We start from the raw sequence: 19,642 nt of genomic DNA on the forward strand, positions 1-19,642 counted from the left end.
ACAGGGATAGATTAGAATGAATCCAAAAGAGAGAAGAAACACAAATGACTAGCAATCTGGGAAACATGACTTATGAGGAAAGGCTGAAAGAACTGGATTATTTAGTCCAGAGAAGACTGAGAGGGTTCAAATATCTGAAAGGTGGTTACACGGAGGAGGGAGATAAGAATTCTCTGTGGCCATTGGTTTCAAAGAACAATGGTCTTGTTGCAGCAGAGGATTGCAATTTAGGTTGGATATTAGGAGGAACTTTCTCACTATGAAAGTGGTTAAGCATTGGAACAAGCTACTCTAAAACATGGAATATCCAGCCATAAAGTTTTAAGAACAGGTTAGACAAACACTTGCCTAGGAAGATTTATTCAGTGATGAACCAAGCTTGAGTAGGAGGCTGGATTAGATGACTTCCTGAGATCCCTTCCAGCCCTACTATTCTATGATAATGATTGTACTTATAACTGCTACTCAGCACAGGAGTAATATTTATGCATGCGTATTCATAAGCATATGTATGCGTATATCAAGGTGTTTTTTGATTGCCTTCTGGTGTCAATGCCATCACATTTTCAAGGAGTATTCACAAGTATGAGGACCAGAAACCTGTTATATTTTTAAATTAAAGTTGAAATCCTCATTTAGTCACTTGACTCCAAGACCTGAGTCTTTAAGGAAAAAATACTAATAATCTTGGTTAAAAACCACTAATAATTGTACATAAGGCATCTTGTACAAAAAAACCTGAACATTTCAGGAATTTGCAATAAAATAATATAAATGGTGTCAACACTACGTAGCAGATAAGTCCTCTATATAGCAGATAAACCCTTCTTACCTAGAACAGGGTGACATTTTTCAGATGAAGAATTTCTTATTCATTGACAAATGCAGTTTTGGAATGACTAAAACTATTTGTGAATTTGTTTTGAAACAGCATTTCAAAACCAAATATATTTAAGTTTCAGAAAAATATAAGAGAAAGAAAAATAACTTTAAGAAGAATAACGTTGAAAAACAATATGTAGTTTTATGAAAACCTTGGTTTGACCCAAAAAAAATTTGGGGAGGGGAAGGAAGATGAGAAGCATTTCCGTGAGAAAGACAAATCATTTGAACTGATTTTTTTTTAAATGCTTATTAGATTTCCAGAAGTTATAACTACTATGAATATCTGGCACTATCAATACAAGCATTACTCTAATGCAGTCAGAAAAAACATCTAAACTAGAAGTCAGAAATATTATTTTCTAAAATTCATGAGCGAAGTAAATAATTCTCACTGGGCATGTCTATGCAAGACATTTACTGCAGAGTTGCCTAATTAGCACCCCCGTAAACATCTCAGCATCTATATGTGTGGCCCTATTAGGCCGCAGGAAACTAATAAACTCCGCAGCAAGTTAGTACTTGTAAATACAAGTATTATCCTGCTGCGGGGTTTTTTCATGCATAACAACTTGCGTGTAGATGCTGACCTGTCTGACTGAGGCACACAGGTGCTTCAGTCTGGGGGCTGCCTGCCAGCTAACCCTGCACTGGAGCACCCTCGTGCCCCAGCCAGCCCCTCTGCAGCATGGTGAGCTGCGGGGAGCAGCTCCAGGCGGGCAGGCTGACCCCCAGACCCTCTGCCAGCCGAGGCTGCTCCAACCCAGCTCAACATGCTGCAGTCCCAAGAACACATGTAAACACAGCGCCTGGGAGTAATAAACTCCAGTGCAAAATGGGTTGCCTACAGAGGTGGTGGAATCTCCATCCTTGAAAGTTTTTCAGCTCAACAAAGTCCTGGCTGTAATGATCTAGTTGGGGATGGTCCTGCCCCAGGGGGTTGGACTAGAGGACCATCTCAGGTCCCTTCCAGCCCTCATTTTCTATGATTCTATGATTAATATGCACATGTAGGTGAACCCACTATGTATGTTTCCAGCATTTCCACTAGGTGAAGCTCTTGATGTTAAAGGCACAAGAATTTGCATCTCAGTAAGGGTAGGAGTTGCATAATAAATACCAGGGCATGTACTGCATCTAAGGAAGATGTGCAACCCCAGATTGCTATCAACACAGCCAATCCAAAAATAGATAAATGCTACAATAAAATAAACTCAAGGTCACCATATACCAAAAAAAGAAAGGTTTGTTTCCGTTTTTGTTTTTTTTCCTAAAGCCATCTTGTGTTGCACAGTGGAAATGAAGGCATGGGGAAATGAAGAAAACAGCCAGGAGAAGCTGAAATGTATAGGTAATAATTGAAAGGGCATGAAAAAGAAGGGGCAGGGGGGAGAGAAAGCACAGTACAGGTAAAGGAAGGAGGGGGAATTACAAAAGGTGAAAAAGCAGACATGCACTAGAAGGGAAGGAAAGTCTGAGTAATCAAAGGGAAAGAGAGGGATGTGAAAGCAAAAGCCCAAGCAGAGGAAATTAAATATTTACAATTATTCAGTAGGAAGTGGGAATCTAGAATATACCGATAGAACACACGCTAATGCACTGCTCCAGGGAGTGCTCCCATAGGTGCGTGTGAGGGGGGAGAGAGGACATTTTTTGCCTTTGGTGACAGAAGCCACTTTCTGTTCAGTTACTACTAAAGCTCCCCTTTCTCAACTGACACTCACTTCTACTGCTCTCGTAGGGTAGGGGTTGAATGGAGGAAATGAGAAGGCCCACAAGAAACCCTAAGAAAAGCCATTAGGAGAGAGGGGAGGGCAGAGCAGAGCAGAGCAGAGCAGCACCGCAGACCAGATGGAATGGAAAAAGCAGCACAGGACAGAAACAAAGAGAAGGGACTAGTTTTTACCTTGTGTGCCAATGCTGACGCCTGAAGGTTGAAATGAAATGAAATCTATTACAGTTAGGCCTAGAGTCCAGGGACCCATTATGCTAGGTACAGTACAAACATAACAGACAGCCCCTGGCCCAAGGAGCTTATAGTTTAAGTATGATGAGGAGAGATTTCCATTATATTACACATTAGCTAGGGGATGCAACAAAGCCATTTTAGCCATTCTTTGGTACCTAGAGTTTTGCATGTTCTGACTTTTTATTACCAACTCCGCAGGCTAACAGTGGAATTAAAAAAAAAAAAAAAAAAGCACATTGTAAAAACAGAGAGTACCTAATACGTAGTATAGACATGTTGTATGAGGCATACCTACCATTTATACTATGAATCAATTTAATGTGCAATTTAATTAATTTATGGACAATTTAAGGAACTAAAAATGATCTGCATGGTGCACAAAAGTAGTCTCACAAAATTTTATTATATTTCTATTTCATCTGGTTTTATTGAATTTCCCTATTAGTCAAGACAAGCTCCTGAGCATATGAAGGGATTCCTTGCTCTGAAAAATACATTGTATAAGCACATTACGGTAGAGAAAAAAAGCGTACAATCAAAACTCAGGAGGAATTAATTTCTGTGCACACAGAAACTTAAGTATCACTTTCCTGCTAATTCACTGCGCCACAAACTCCTGCCTAATGCAAATAAACAGTGTTTCCTTTAGGTCAGGTGACTGAAAATAGCCTTGCAAGCTAAAACCAATAAAAAAAAGTATCTGTCAAATTTGCAATACACAGGTGAAAAGAATTTGAAAGTTAAATCTGAAATCCCAGACTGAAACAACACGGTGCTTTGATTTAAACACATTATAATGCATGGTTATTATTAAGTTCTCTGCTCAAAGGGTAATTTAAGTGCCATTTTGATATTCTGTATGAACAAAGAGGTGTCAAATTAAGGAAACTGGTGTCAAGTCCAGAAACTTTGTGAAAATGAAACCCTGTCTCTAATTGCACCCTATAGGATTTTGTTTCAATGGCAGTCTCATGTATCTTTATTGGCACTCTAATATTTGTTTCACACCCTCCCCCGCCTCAGTAAAAATACTTTACAGCATCTTTAAACTACTTGCCTGTGTATACAGGGGTCACTTTCTTTATAAGAGTCTATTATTGTTCAACAGAAATGCACCAAAAGCTTAAACTGCTTCTTTCATCCTCTTTGCTTTTATGTATCAGCAGTTCTGTTTGCTAATGTGACATCAGGATGTCATTACCCAATTCAGCAGGGGAGAGTTCCAACTTTGTTGGAGCAATCCAGCCTTGTGGAGACTTGAAGCCATAATGGAAATGTTAAAGGCCTATGCAACACAGTGACTTGACATCAGAATGCAGTGCCTTCATCTCAAATGGCAGAATCTAAAGAGTAGTGTCCCTGAGGAGATCTCAAACATAAAGTTACACTGAACAAATAGTCCATTTAATGACATCATTCCCCAGGAACATCAGACTTCTCATCAGCCAACAGCAGTTAAGGTTTCTTTCTTTTCTTGTCTTTTTTCTTTTTAATGGCCTTTTTATAAGATATAATTTACCCTTTCCTTCCTTTCTACTTTGCAATTTCAGAACATTAATCTTAATAATACTGGATGCATGTATTCAACAGTGGCATATGTGAGCTTATTCCATTTAGCTCTTCTTGGGGGTTCCTCTAAATTCAACTTTGAATGTTAGACTTGGACAAAGCCAAACACAAAAGGAAGCCATACCTCCTTGATCGAAAATATCTAGGCAAATAACAAAATATGTGACATTCATGGCTAAAACCATGAAAATAATTACTAAAATTACTCAAATCATTTAGGCTCTCACAAACATGATGATACCACTGTCAAACTACTGATGAAGCCAGGAAATATAATGACATTTGTTTCCACAGCCTATTTCAATTTCAGAGGCAAAAATCTGAATATATGTCTCAACAAAAAACCAAAACATTTTGATTCAGAAATGCTGCCATGGTGCGTTATGAGAGCTGTCGTTCTGGCACCTTGCGTCCCCATTCTCTTCTGTAGGCCAGGCTTGCTGCGTAAACTACATCTCCCAGGAAGCAGCTAATCTCTGGCTGAGAATGGTGGCATGGTACCATCAGAGGGAGCCCTTACTGGGATACAGCATTAAAAATGTCCTCTGGATGAGGGGCTCAGCTGACAGAGGAAGATGCACATGGGAGGCCAAGAAACTGCAACTCCCCCAAAGCACCACAGCAGTCTTGCCAAATCCATATATTTCTATGTCTACCTAAAATATTTTTAGGCATTTTTTTTTCTTTTCTTTTTTTTTGGGGGGGGTGGGGGTGGGGGGGGTTTGGGAAAGGCAATTAATTTTTTTTCTGCACAAAACATACAGTTTGTATGCTAGCTCTACAAACTTTTACATGGCTCTAACTAGGGCTATTTGTGTCTTCAGATTACCTATTTGGATACTATTACATTCAAATGATATTATATTGTATGCATAATGTTTTGTTGGTACAGGCACTGTTACTATGCATACATCAGTGCACATATACCTGTACTCTATATTGATAAAAGTAGATGAATCGTCAGTACCTCCACAGCACAGAGATAGGCAGCTTTACTGGAATGTAAATTGTGCAATTTCTATTCAGTGCTGGATGTGTCTGTGTGTATGAGTGAGGGGCGGAAAAATGAGTCAAAACTATTTGGGCACTTTATTCTATATTGTGACTATTTTAACGGAGGATACTAATTTTTAGAGGTGTGCCCACCTTTTACTTCCCATTCACTTCAATATGCCAAACAATATTGCCATTTTTTAAATGCACCACATTTTGACAACTGCTGTCCATTCCCATATGATGGTATTTGTTCATTTATCCCTGAGTTTATCCTCCTTTAAGCTCCTCACCACAGCAGCATTCCAGAGTGATACTAGATACACAGGGCCTGCTCAAAATGTTATATTTGACTCAATGAAGCCAGCTGGCCAACAAGGGACATTAAAGTTCAACCTGTCAGCACCTCCAAAAGAGATCAAGTGTTTTATGTGTATTGTATGTTTAGTATGCATAAGAAAGTGACTACATGAATACAAAGGATAATACCCTTACTCCAGCAGTACTAAGCCTCTGACATCTAGCATACCCAGTAACAACTGACCCCATGATATGGGCACTAGAGATTTTAAAGTCTTAGTGATTAAAGAGCAGAAAAGGATAGATAGATAGACAGACAGATTATATACACCACAGCACAGAAATGAGGTCATGAAGGAAAATAACGAATTCCATACTGTTACGCTATTTGCATTTGCATGTTATTTGTCTTCGGTGCTGATGGGTTTTTTGTTTTCTTGGTTGGTTGGTTTGTTTTGTTACTCAGTTGTTTATTTTCCACATGCACATTTGGAACTTGGCTTGCAAATACTAATATTTTACTTCATTATTGCTGTGTGCTCATTTAAAGAACAGACTTATTTTCTTCAACATAAGGCTCCAGGCAGATGAAAAAGAGAAAATAGGGAGCAGGCCATCAAAAAATACACCTGAGTGAGTCTGCAGTAACCGAAGGGGGAAAAAAGGGGAAATTTACAAAAACACTTTCCAAGTTAGTGAACTTCATGATGGGTGCATCTACATGTTGCTTTACGGTGACATAGTGATGTATTATGTTGCTCTACGGTGACATAGAGACCACATGGGTCTACACATGATCATCTGCTACATCATGGTAGAGGCATACTCCAAAAGGAAACACTAAAGCACGGCGCCACAGTATTGTTGATGTATGGCAACGTGTAGACTCACACTATGAACTTTTCTTTGCAAATACTTAGTCTAATCTACTAATATTTAGCAATACTGTTTTATGTTAGCAAAATGCATAATGAAAAATCCCAGCTCTTTGCCATCCACCATTTTTCTTCTGCTCACAGTCTTGCTTTCTCTTGCTTGTCCTCCCCTCTACCCCACTAAATGCACATATATGTGCACTCATATACTATTTGTTAGATATTTGATATATTTTGATTCAGGAATAATGAGCTTTTTTTCAGTCCTTGCACTCTATTATGAACTTCTTACTTCTGAGGCAGTAATACATGACATGCACAGGGCTAATCAAAATAATTTGAGTTTTTCTAAATAGTTTTTCTAATCCAACTCCCCAAACACAAAATATGGTGCACCCATTCACCACACTTTCCCATCTCATCTATTGTACCCATATCTCCATCATCCATTCTTTCTCTTCAAGGAAGGTCACCACCCTGTTCCATTAATCTGTGGTGCTGTCAATTCAGAGACAATTAAGGATATGAGGACTGTAGCTGTTGGAGGGGCTGGGCATGTAAATCAGGAAAGAGAACTTGATTCAACTCCCACCTCAGCCGGAAATCCTCTGTGAGCCTGGACAAGTCTCTCCGATTTCCCCGTGCCTCTCTTTCCCATCTGTATACTGGCATAGTGGCCACTTCTGTACCTCACAGCACTGTTGTGAGGATAAGTACATGCACAGGTTATGCCCTTTTCCTCTGCAGTGGTCCATGGAAAAGGGCATAACCTGCGTTCAATGTACATCTTCTGCATGGTGCCGGCCAGTGATTTTATTTGACTCTGAATGGGACAAAGAAATTGGCAGGAGTCCTCCATTTCATTATTTTGATAGATGTCAATGGAAAATCCTATCAAGAGAAGTGGATTGGTAATAAGACCGTGGTCAACTGAATTCCACAATATTTTGGGCTGAAGTTTTCAAAAGAGACAAAGGGAATTACACGTCCAAAAGTAAAACAGGTTCCTAACTTCCTTTATCTCCTCTGCATATCTCAACCCTAATACAAACAGGTGCCAGGAGTACATAATGGTGATCATGCCTCATAAGTAGGGATCTCTGTAAATCGTTCTGGAAATGCCCCCCACAGCAGCTCCTCTAACATTTGGTGGAAGGGTCCCACCAGCCAAGCTGTTTGTCGCTGATCCCTGGAGGAACTGAAAATCAGGTGGGAGGGGAGGGGCGGGGGGGACAAGTGGCAAAATGTAAAATGTTAAAGAAGCCATTGTGGGGGACACTTCCAGCACAATTTACAGAGATCCCCATTCATATGGCATCAGCAGAAAAAAATGAAGGACTAAAATCATTCTTAAATATTCACTTGCAATGTGATGTTTATCAGCCCACAAAGGCAGTACCCACGCCTGCTTAGGCATGCCTATGTACACAGATAAGCAACAAAAGTTTATTTTTTTTTATGGTTTTCTGATATAATATATGATTTCCAAACACTTCTGTCAGCATGGCTTACACAGGCTAAGGTCTCTGCCGATGATACAAATTCATTATGTACTTGGCTTCTGACCAACAGGCCAATTTATATGTTTCAATCAAATTAAGTAAAACAACCAAATATTATTAGATTTTTTAGTCCCCAGAATTCCCTCTGAGTGATATCTAATACTAAGATTTTTAATTAAACATGTCTACAAGATTACCAGCTCCAATGACAGGCCAGATCTGAATTCATTCAACAAAGCAGAAGCATTAATAAAAATCCTTACATTATTCAAATTTGAGACAGATTGCCTATGCGTAAGTTTAGATTTTTATTTGGTTTTTAAAATTCTGTGACCTGGATTTTTATGGAAGACAAGCTTCTGCTCTTAAAAGAGAACATTCTCCCTTAAAACATGCTGCCAGTTATGCACATGGCGGCATGGGCAAGTATGTTGGCAAAACTCTGGTTTAGTAATAAACAGGATTTGACCATAAATGTATGTTGTTATTTTAATGTCTGACTTCTGTCTTGCAAGGCTTCAGCCAGGGAAACCAGGGGATTTCTTTTCACATGAGATTTTGTCATGCATTAATGCCTGAATGCTCCTTCCCAACAGCAGAGCAGACATGTTAAGAGGAATAGAAATGAGGCATTATGTGATGAGCATAGTATACATCCTGTGTGATTATTATTAGCCACCTACTTTTTCTAACCACATGCTGGTTTTATCCACCTGCAGAGAGAGTCATGCAGCGAGGTTCATAGGTGCCTGTAACTTAGAAGGCAGCTGCACTCTTGGGGGCCATTCCAACTGTCCTGAGCTAATGCAGGCAAACTAAAGGCCTTGCTTATAAACCAACCAGGCAGAAAAGTGCTGCCTAATATGTTTGTGTCAGTTTGCCCATGATCCACCTCCTTATCACTAAGGCAAGGATTCAGTGTGGTTCCTTAGATGCCTACACATAGGTGTTGTAACACCTATGTCTTGGGTTTCTTGCTCTGGAAGCCTATTCAGTGCAATTGGGTGAAGTGTCTTGGATCCCAATAAAGTCAATGAGGGAAGGAGGGTGGGGGAGGCAGTGGCTGAGTTATTTCTGCTTTTGTAACCAATTAACATTTAAAGTAAAATTCATAAACAGCCCTAGCAGGAGGAAATGGAACCCATAGCCCAGGACTTGTATCTTTGAGAGAGTTCCATAACCAATGGGCTTCTTCCTGCTTCCTCCTAGCACTAAATGTTACATTAGAGAGCCATTGATGAGAATGCAGAAGCATACTAGGCAACAGGACCTGGAATCCAGTACAGCTCACTCCAAGGCAAGAGTCACAACTTCAAAGCTACCGAGGTATCATGTCAGTAGTGAGCAAGAGCTGGACAGTATCACCACCACTATCATCTTTAAGCTGAATTCAATGCTGTTGCTACAAGACTGGCCTGGCTTTTGTGTGCCTGTCACTAGATTTCTCCCTGGGGGTTTGGGTGGGGAGCAGTGAGGTGCCTCCCACCCACCAATTGCGGTGGAGCTTTGGCAGGAATTTGGGACCAGTGTACACCTAGGTACCTCACCTGAATTTTCTCTGAGCATATGCAGAAGCCCTAGTGCACCAGTCTAGGGAACCCTGAAATACAGTATGGAGATGGCTAATGAATCCAGATCCCTAATTGAGTTTTGTGGCTGGCGGCATAGAACCATTTTGAATCACTCTTTGGAGCTCAGGCAGCTAATCTCTACCTATGTCTTATTTAGGTGCCCATTTTGAATCCTGGTTTAAATTACATCCCATGCAGTCTTCAGTTTTAGAATATTAAAAACAGCATGTACTTTCACCCACAGTAATGTGCAACAGAAATTGCAGAGAAGAGTAATCCAGATGTAATTCAAGCAGGGCCTATGACTGCTAATTATTCCTACAAACAGCCTGAAAGTGAGCAGCGACCTGGGATGCAGGATGCTTTTTAGAGCTGACAACCAACTGTCCTCACCCACACAACCTGCACCAAGTTTCTTTTTTCTCCTATATGATGCACTGAACTCCAAACCTCCAAAGGATCTCTGAGAAAGTGCAAGCCATCTACCTTAGGCGCATAGAGGCTGGGCATGATGTGGATGCAGGGGTTTCAAGCAGTGAGTGCCACTTTGGACTCTCAAAAGACTGTTGGGAAAGGAGCAGTAATGTTCTCCAAACCCAGAGGAACAGCAACCCCAAAATCTCTGTCTCTCTAGGAAAGATTCCTCTGTGGAAGATAGCCATAAGGCTGCCCTCCAAGGGTTCTTCTAATGCAAGCTCCATTGCACAGATCATGTCAAGGACATGATGTAGCTCATGATGTGTTCAAATTCCAGGCAGCAGCCCACAGGAAAGCCTAGAGAGGTTACCATCACTCACACAGCCCCAGAGGGCCCATACTATCACAGGTGTCCCTCCAGCCACCATCCCTGGGTTGTGAATTCCACCCTGCACCCCTTAGGGGCACACGCAAGAGTCAGCTGGCTCAACAACACAATTTTCTAGGTTCAAACAATTTCAAATTACAGTGATTTAAGAATGAAATCTACAAAATGGTCAAATGCCAGAAAGCATTAAGAATGCTTCTGAAGGCAAGAAATGCTATAATCAACTTTTCCGAAAAGCTTTGCCCTGAATGAAAGGCATGCATCCAATACCATGCTGTAACTGAACACCCACCAAACATAGCTACCCAGGCCATACGGCAGACAGACTAAGAGATAAGCATCTCTTTGGCTCAGAACGTGTATCCCAACTCCCAGCTTGGAGTGAATTCAGTAAACAGAACCAATGGCTCTTTTGGGCACCCCTATGCAAATTCTGGGCACAACCCAATAGTCAACTAGGTCATGGGGATCCAGGGGAATTTCAGAGTGAGAAAAGGTTTCTGAACCCTCCAATGTTCTTATTATCTGTTTTCTTCCAAGATGAGTTGTCCACTGAACAGTACAGAATGTCCTTTGCAATGTAGCACAACTATACCATGACATGAGTTAATCGGTTTGAGATAACATGTCTATTGAAACAAACAAACAACTTATGAGCAGGAAATGTGCTAAGATGCAACTACAATCAACTTGTTGTGGGAAACATTTAACATATCTGCAGGGGTGATAAAAGGGATATTAAAGATTCCTGATGAGGTTGGCTGCATTGCAATAAATTGTTTCTGCTTGTTATTCAGTTGGGGTTAAATGTTTATAGGACACATAGGGAAGCTGGTGAGCCTAGACCTCAAGGGAAAAGGCTGGTAGGAACTGAGACAGCAGCACAAGAATAAATAAGAGTATATGATTTTTCTGGACCTCTGTTCTATCACCCAGTGATCTCTTCCTTCCTTAGTATACTTCAGTGGACACCTGCTTTACATATCTGAGGGAGGCAGGGCCTGAGGATTTTGGGAGACAACCATTCTTTGCAATGTCCTGCCCTCAAAGTCCAATGGTTCAAGCTTCATTTAAGCCAGTGTTTCTCAACCTGTGGGTCATGACCCAAAAGTGGGCCACAAGAATATATGAAAGGGCCATGCACAAACTTTAAAAATGGATTCTCCTTTAAAGGAGAACAATGTGGGAAACTGTGACTTTTCCCTTGCAGGCTGGCAGAGTTCCAGCCTGCGAGGGGCTGCTGGGGGCCCTCCATGCCCCACTCCCCTACCCCTGCCCCACACACTCAGGGGCTGGGGTTGGGGGCAGCAGGTTAGAAGTGAGGGACACTGGGTCAAGACTGGCCATCAATGTTTACAGGTGGTTCCTGGCACAAAAAAGTAGAGAAACGCTGAAATCAAGCTACTGTGACAAAAAGCAGCAGTAAATTCACATTCTTGAAATGAAAAACTATTTTCCATACAATGTCTAGAAAGTAGATGTCTACTTCACAAAACCCATTTATTGGCTAAGGCTACTTCTCTTCAGGGAAATGTATCTTATACTTCTCAATTCTGTATTTTATATCATTATTGTTAGATAAAATGAAAACAAAACATTGCATAATCACACTGAAATGTGACAGGAAGTAAATTATAGTGCAATAATTCACATTTGGTTGCTCAAAGGCCATTTGGCCTTCATTCTTGTGCTGAAATGGGTTGGACATGAATTACTGCATTGTAACTCGTATGCTGTTATGTCTTATGTCTTAATTAATGCTATGAAACTCAGAACCCTCACACAGTTGATTGCCAGGTCTGAGAAACCACCTCTGCCATGAATAACCAGAAGCAAGATGTGCATCCATCATGGCTAAGTACAGACAGTCAAAAAGCCCGAGGCTGAATTGATTCAATCTTTGCAGGTTAGTCTAAGCGGCGTAGATTGAACTGATAAGCAAGCAGACAGGCATTTACTTTTAATTCTAGAAATGCAGCCACATGCCTGTAGTGGCTCACGCCAGAAGCCAAGGGACACTAGAGCATGCCTCCCTGCTTGGCTGGAGCAGACAGCTTGGCTGAAGGCTAGCCCACCCACCCTTGGGCGTGGGGGGTTTGTGGGGCAGGTGTAAAACATCCTGGGATGTTGAGGGACTGTAAGTTAACTTGAATCTGGAGGGGATCTGGGACAGAAGTTCAGTAAATTGATTAAGTCTGAAACTACATCTGTGTTTGTTTATTTTTAAACAGTTTCGGCCATTTTAAAAGCGGTTTATGTGCACTGAACTTCTGTTCCGTTACACATTTGAACCCGTTTCCAGTCACTTATATCGGTTTATGTGTAATTTCTGTCCATAGCCCATGTGCTGAAGCAAGCCGGTTAACCTGGCAATCATCCCTTTCCTTCCGCAACAATGAGACAGCAGACTTTCAAAACATAAGTTGCACAAGGCTGTGTTCCAGCATAAAAAACCCACATTCCAATTTTTTTTAATATGCATTTTTTAAAAAGGAGTTGGCAGTTGCTTGATATTTATTTGCATGCTGATACCAAGGAAGCTCTTTCAATTCATGGGTTACTCTACTGTCTTCCTGACATCTCTGGTGTGGGCATTTCATGAGGAAGATGGGTGTGCACATAACCAACATTGTGGAGTGCATGCGAAAGTGCTAATAAGCTTTTCTTGCTCTTAGCCTCCGCAATGTGTGTGGATGGGGTTCCACTTCAAACTGCAGAACACTGAAGAAAGCCAATAAAAGAAAATAGAAATCCCCTTGTTTCTTCCCTGGGAAATTCAGCCCTGTATAGAGTGGGCCTGCAGACTTCCTTTTAATGGCTTAAGTGAGAATTAAGTGGTACAGAGGACCTTTGCAGGATTGAATTTCACCCTCTATCAGCTTATAGATCAGACAGTCATCAGATGAAGAATTTAATACTCCTGAATTTAGTACTGGGCTTGTAATGAAAACACTGTGGTACATACATCAGTGGCCTCCCCTTTTACCAAGAAAAGCTTTCCCTTCGTCACCTCTTCTACTGTAAAAATGGTGGCACAGCTGCAGGTACTACAAAATGCCTAGCCTAGCAAATATTATAAATATTTCAAGGATGATTAATCTTTTAAAACAATGAAGTTAGGCAGAAGCCTGGAAGTTAACTTGGCTATTTCAAAACTAATAAAACATGTCTCTTGTATTTCATTTTGACTCTATAAAGAGTATTGTAGTAAAAGGCAATTACCCACCATTCACTAGCTAACATAACACTTGTACAAGTATAAAAGAAACACAGTATGTATTTTAAATAGTGACAGTACTTCCACTGTATTAAAAAAGTAGTCAGGCAAATGTTCAGCTCATATTAAACAGCACTCTATCACTAAGGACCAGCCTGCTAGCATCATATATTCCCCCAAGGAAGATAATGCAGCTTGCTTTAACAGAGTCATTGTCACCAGGCAACTAACAGTTCTGTTCAGTAATAAATATTCCCAGGGTTCCCACAGAAACACCACAGAAACTGGCCCTGCATCCTGACCTGCTAATGCATTGAGAAATCAGTTTGGGCTGGGTGTGCTGTCCTCTTGCAAAGAAAGAGCTCACTTCACCATAGCAGTCCATCAAAAGATGGTGGTTAAACCGTATAATACCTCAGGAATTGCTAAGGCAGAATAGCAGATGAGGCTCTCTCCTTCTGATGACTGCAAGAAAGGACCTGAGAGGACTGCAGATTTATTTTCTACTTTGAAAAAAACACCAAGCTAGTTCAGCCCTAGCTTGGACTAATTCTCTTAACAAGAGAGACAAGGCAGCACATGTCCCAAGTATACAAAGGTCACTTTAAATCTGTGTTGCAAGGTCTGACTGTCACATAAATAAATCCTCTTGGGCATCTTGCTTTCCGGAAATCCAAAAAACGCAACAACAATGGCAACAGCAATAGAAGTACCTGATAAAAATTTACATTTATAAGCATCTCAGGGCAGAAGAGGCTTATAGTAGTATTCCAGAACTGTTAACATGTTAAAACAAGATGGCCATTAATTGGTGGGAGTCCAATATAAATCTTAGACCATGCAGACCAGTGTGGTATCTTGTCCTTGCTCTCCTGGATAGAAGCATGCAAATTTGAACCTTACTTTTATGCTGAAGCCCAGAAAAAAAATGCAGTCTTTTAGTTGTAAGAGTGATAAGCACAGTTGTCAGAGAAGTGTTGTTTCTCTATCTCAGGGTTTTTACCTGTATGTTTAGTTTCTGTCTGAGGGCCTTCTACATTAGACTGGCAATGCTGGAATTCATGGTGTCTCTGTTCTCCCACTGTCCTAGAGAGAATTGTTTAGGGTTGGGTTGGAAGAAAAAAAAACAGGCAAAATTGTTCCTGTGAATGTCACTGTGGGCCAGGTTCTATTCCACCTAGTAGATATCTAAGTGGACTTAGGTGCCTAGGTGAGATCTTGCTTGAGACCCTGAAAAACTCTTAGCATAATAGGTGGGTAGATCTGCTCCCTGCTTTTCTGTGTTTTAGTCTTCAAGTACGTTACAAAAATAGATGCATTCACAGTTTTTTCAGGGACTTGAGCAGTGCGGAATAAAATCGTGCTTAGGATTGTTTAGTGCTTCACCCCACCAACCCCTCCACAACACTGGCTTCCTTTTAAAGGGGGGCCAGCCTGGAAATAGAGAGTGCAGAGCCCCTAAGAAGAATTTGACAAGCCCCTTCTTGATTCACCCCCCCAGCACCCAGAGTCATTGCTTAGAGCTGCAATTTGGCCCCAAATGTGCATTTAGCATAGATCCCTGGGGGGAAAGTGGTATTTCACAGCCTTCTAAGTACAGTATAGCTTTTCTTAGCAATGCTGCTTTCCATTTCAGCTAATTCTATAACTTTGTTTAGTTTCACCCAATGAAGCAGTGAACCCATGGATTTTGGGTTTCACTGCAACTTAAGCTAATTTGGGAGAGTTTTGCCCTAGATAACTGAATGGGTTACAGTGGGCACATCTACATCTGAAATTAACTTAACCGAATAAACTTTGGTGCACGTCGCGCCAGAGTTTATTGCTCCTGCGTGCAGTGTCTTCATGTGCGCCCGGAACTACAGCACGTTGAGCACAGCCTTAGCTGGCAGGGGACCACAGAGGTCAGCCTGCCAGCCTGGGGCTGCTCTAACCTGGTTCAACATGCTGTGGAGGGGGCTGGCTGGGGCACAAGGATGCAGGCAGCCCCATCACTGTAGTATCCTCATGTCCCAGTCAGCCTGGTCCCCATCTACACATGCGTTGTGGCAGTGTTATTTAGTCCACTGTAGAATGGTACTTGTGTCTAGCAGTACTATCTTATGGTGGAGTAAATTAGTTTACTCTGGCCTAATAATGTTGCAGATGTAGATGGTGACTCTTTACTGTGGAGCTAATTAGTCAACTCCACAGTGGGCACATCTACGTGTGCGCTTTAATGCACAGTAGCCTATTTTACTGTGCATTAAAGCATCACGTAAAAAAAGGATGATTATACTAATGCACAGTAAAATAAGCTACTGCGCATTAAGCATCACTTAAAATCCATGAGCATTCATTAGTGCGCATTAAAGTAAACTAATGCACATTTGTTTAGTACCTCACATTGGAGGTACTAAATTTAATATGCATTAGGAAAGGTGCCTTAATACATGTGTAGATGTGCCTACCAAGTGCCTTGTGCAGATAAACTCAGTCTTGCACAGTCTTACATACAGCCCCCTATGGTCTTTAGCAGGCCATAAACCTATGCCCACAGGCAAGTTTCTCCTTTATGCAAGGGTTGGAAGAGAGCTAGAGCAAACTAGAAATCTCTGTGTGGGTGTTCAGGATGTAGCAGTCATAATATCGCTACCAGGAAAGTGCAGAGATTCAAGTTTTTACCCCTTTATTATTTATTTCTGACAAAGAGCAGCACAAAGGCATTCCACTCAGGCAGTGTTTCTAGGGGATTATTTCATCTTGTGGATCATTCCAGTCACGTGCCCTTCGACCCCACACCTGACATCACAACACAAGACATGCAGTATGCTCTCAGAAATAAAATGCCTGGCAAGTCTTATTAAGCAACAAAGTTGCTTTTAACCTTATACATTAAACAGAGATAGGGGGAAAAAATAACCACAGAAGTAAATTTATGGGATCACTGGCCATGCCCAGATTTAAAAAAGCAGTGATCTTTCCATCACCTGGACCCCAACATACAAGAGCAGATTGTATTTCGAACTGAGAGGTGAAACAAGGGGTGAGCAGAGCCAGCCTGAAAACAAGCAGCAGAAACAAGTAGCTAACGTGCGTGCCTGCAATTACCTGGATAAATAAGTGCCACCAGTTCATAACAATGATATCAGAAATATTAGATTTTGCAACTTCACAATCTGTTCATTTGTGCTTTTAAGTTAGCTACTAGTATTCTGGCATTTTCATTCAGCAAAACCATCACGCAAGCTTTCTTTGTCTTCATTGTCATTCTGCATAGCAGCAAAATTGCCAGAGGCACATTTAAACTGTTAATTGCTTTAACTATTAATATTGTTTCATTATAAATTCTTGCAAAATATTTGCCTTTTAACTTTCTCTGAGAAAAAACAGAAGGCTCCTTCCATACTAGCTTATTTTTTCCAACCCCAATTTGTTGGACTGTTTAATTATTAATTATAATTTGAAATCAGTGGCAGGGTAGGGTAAGGGTGGCTTAAAACTCATAAAAAGAGTCCTACAACATTACAGGGCATTTTTACACATGCTTGTGCTATGGTGCATCTATTTGTATAAATGGTGAAATGCACATCAGTGCTGATAAAATGGAGGTGGCGTGATTTTGAACTAAAACACATCAAAGGTGTTTTAGTTCAAAAGCGCATCGCTGCCATTTTCTCAGCGGTGACATGCATTTCGCCGTTTATACAAATTATGTGACGCAGCACCACATCTGCTCCGATGCACCTAGTTTCTGGTGCATCAGAGCCGATAAATATGTGTATAAATTTCCACAATGTTAAAACTCATACTAATAGGCATGATGCACTGTGTGACTATGTATATTCAGCCAATGATATACACTTCTTATTTCTGTTCCTTCCCCACTTTTTTTTTATAAAGTTTGTGCTGCAAATTTCCTCCACACAGAGTGGATGCAAAGTAGAAAAACTGGTTAAGATTTTAAAAAATAAGAAGCTAAAGACCATGCATAGACACCTGAAATTACAGCCAGTCTTTCAAAACAGCTTAGCTCCTAATCAGGTGCTTAGGAGAAGAGGCCAGATTACAAAAAGTGCTGAGGAACCAGCGGAAACTGTTGAGACCAAGAGGATCTGCAAGGAGGTCAACATGTTAAAAGTCTGGTCTCTCTTTTTAACAATACCAACTTTCAAGTTCTGTCCATATAGCAGGATACATCTGATCTGACTTTATATCTGCTGAGTTGAATAATATATTCTACTTTTGGAATTAATATACAATATGGTGAACTCTGTGACCTCTACAATGTGTCTCAAGATCATTAGTGATAGTAAGCTAGTGAGATCCCATCCTCTGTCCAATCAAGGATCCTATCAGACTAGTGCAATTAGCCAATGGCACACAAAAGGATTATGTGGCTAGCCTCACATTCAGCTATCTTTGACTTCTCAGGACAAAAAACCAGGTACCAGTACCACTGCTTGCTGTGTCAGCTGGGGGCAGCCTTTTGCACAAGTCTACAGCAGGCCTTGATCTTGTGTCTAGAGGCCACTCTAACTAAAGGAGGATGGTTTTAGCATTGTAAAAGTGACTGTATTGGGTCCCTTGTTCCAGAAAAAGGAGAAGGTGAACACATATGCAGATCTTCTTACAGATACCTATTTCCAAAAATTCTGAAAGAACGTATTGAACCATTGATTTGCTGGTTAAGATTATTCAGTATTGATATAGCTTTCCCTTCGCTTTTGAGTGCATGAGGTGAGAATACACTGAGGTTGACTTAAAATGTGCTTAAATGCAGTGCAAAGGTAAAACAAACAAAAAAAGTGAGATACCCTTTTTGAGAATGTAAGAACTCGAGACCATTGAGCATGTCTAAGGAGTTTGCATGCGACTGCCTTGCTCCATAATATACGAGTTGTATTTTTCATTTTCTAGGCTTGTTGAGTGATTGCAGAATGATTAGTTTCTCGGTCGAGAAAATGCATCCCAAGGCTGTACATCAGAAGATTTGATTTCATCTATGTGCTTTGTTTCCTAGCAGCTTGCGCTCCATAGTACTCATATATTCCTCAGGTTGTGATGTCATCAGGGCTGTGTCCATCTGTCTGAGAGTGCTTAGCTGAAGGTCATGTGATAGGAAATGCTTGAGTTTTGTTTCCTGGCTGTTCTTATTAATTAAAGAACAGAGCATAAACCCCTTTGTTTGCACAAACTACACTTAGCTGTGCTTCCTGCAGGCAATAAGAGGAAGCATTCTTTTGTTAAATGCATGTAGAATTGAGCAAACATAAGTGAAGATATGGTGCTAACGTCAAGGTCACAGGCTCGATCCCACTATGGGACATAAGACCTTTCCTGGCTCAGGCAGGGGGTTGGACTAGATGACTTCTTGAGGTCCCTTCCAGACCTACTTCTCTATAATTTCTATGATCCACTGATCTTTAATGAGGTAAGAGGAAATTCACCCCCATGTAAAGGACCAGTCCAAGAGAGGATATTAATAGTACACTGACTATGTTTTGGTGCTGAAAACAGGGAAGCAGCTCAGCTCAAACACACACAAAACACTGTCTAACGTAGAGTTCTAGAGGGGCTGTCTGTGGATGAAGTGGATTGCTTCATAAAAAGACTTTTTCACCGAGGCCAATTTTTTTTTTGTTATTTCAGGCCTACTTTGCTTTAACATAGGCTGGGATTTTCCAAAGAATAAAAGAATTAGGTGCATAAATCTACTGGATTTCAGTGGGATTTGGGTTCCTTACTGCTGCAGACCCCCTTGAAAAATGCCATCAAAATCGAGCTTCTCTGAATCTAAACAAACATCTTAGACAGGATATACAATAATAGCAAAAACAACAACAACAACAACAGAAACAAATAATAACACAGTAAAAGCACTATTTTTCAGCATGAGTCAGGAATGGAGGGTGCTGGTAGTCTAAAAATGCCAGTTACCTGAGGCACAGGAGTTCTCTGACCAGATGTGGAGCAAGGG

At 40.9% G+C, this 19,642-nt stretch overlaps 1 protein-coding gene across 2 annotated transcripts in view; it reads right to left on the bottom strand.

Moving 5' to 3' along the window:
- LOC102377378 (adhesion G protein-coupled receptor L3-like) overlaps positions 1 to 19,642 on the bottom strand; it is a 496,226-nt gene that overhangs the window by 149,891 nt on the left and 326,693 nt on the right. The window lies entirely within an intron of this gene.

The sequence above is a fragment of the Alligator sinensis genome, unplaced genomic scaffold (assembly GCF_000455745.1).
Source record: "Alligator sinensis unplaced genomic scaffold, ASM45574v1 scaffold1443_1, whole genome shotgun sequence".
NCBI lineage: Eukaryota > Metazoa > Chordata > Crocodylia > Alligatoridae > Alligator > Alligator sinensis.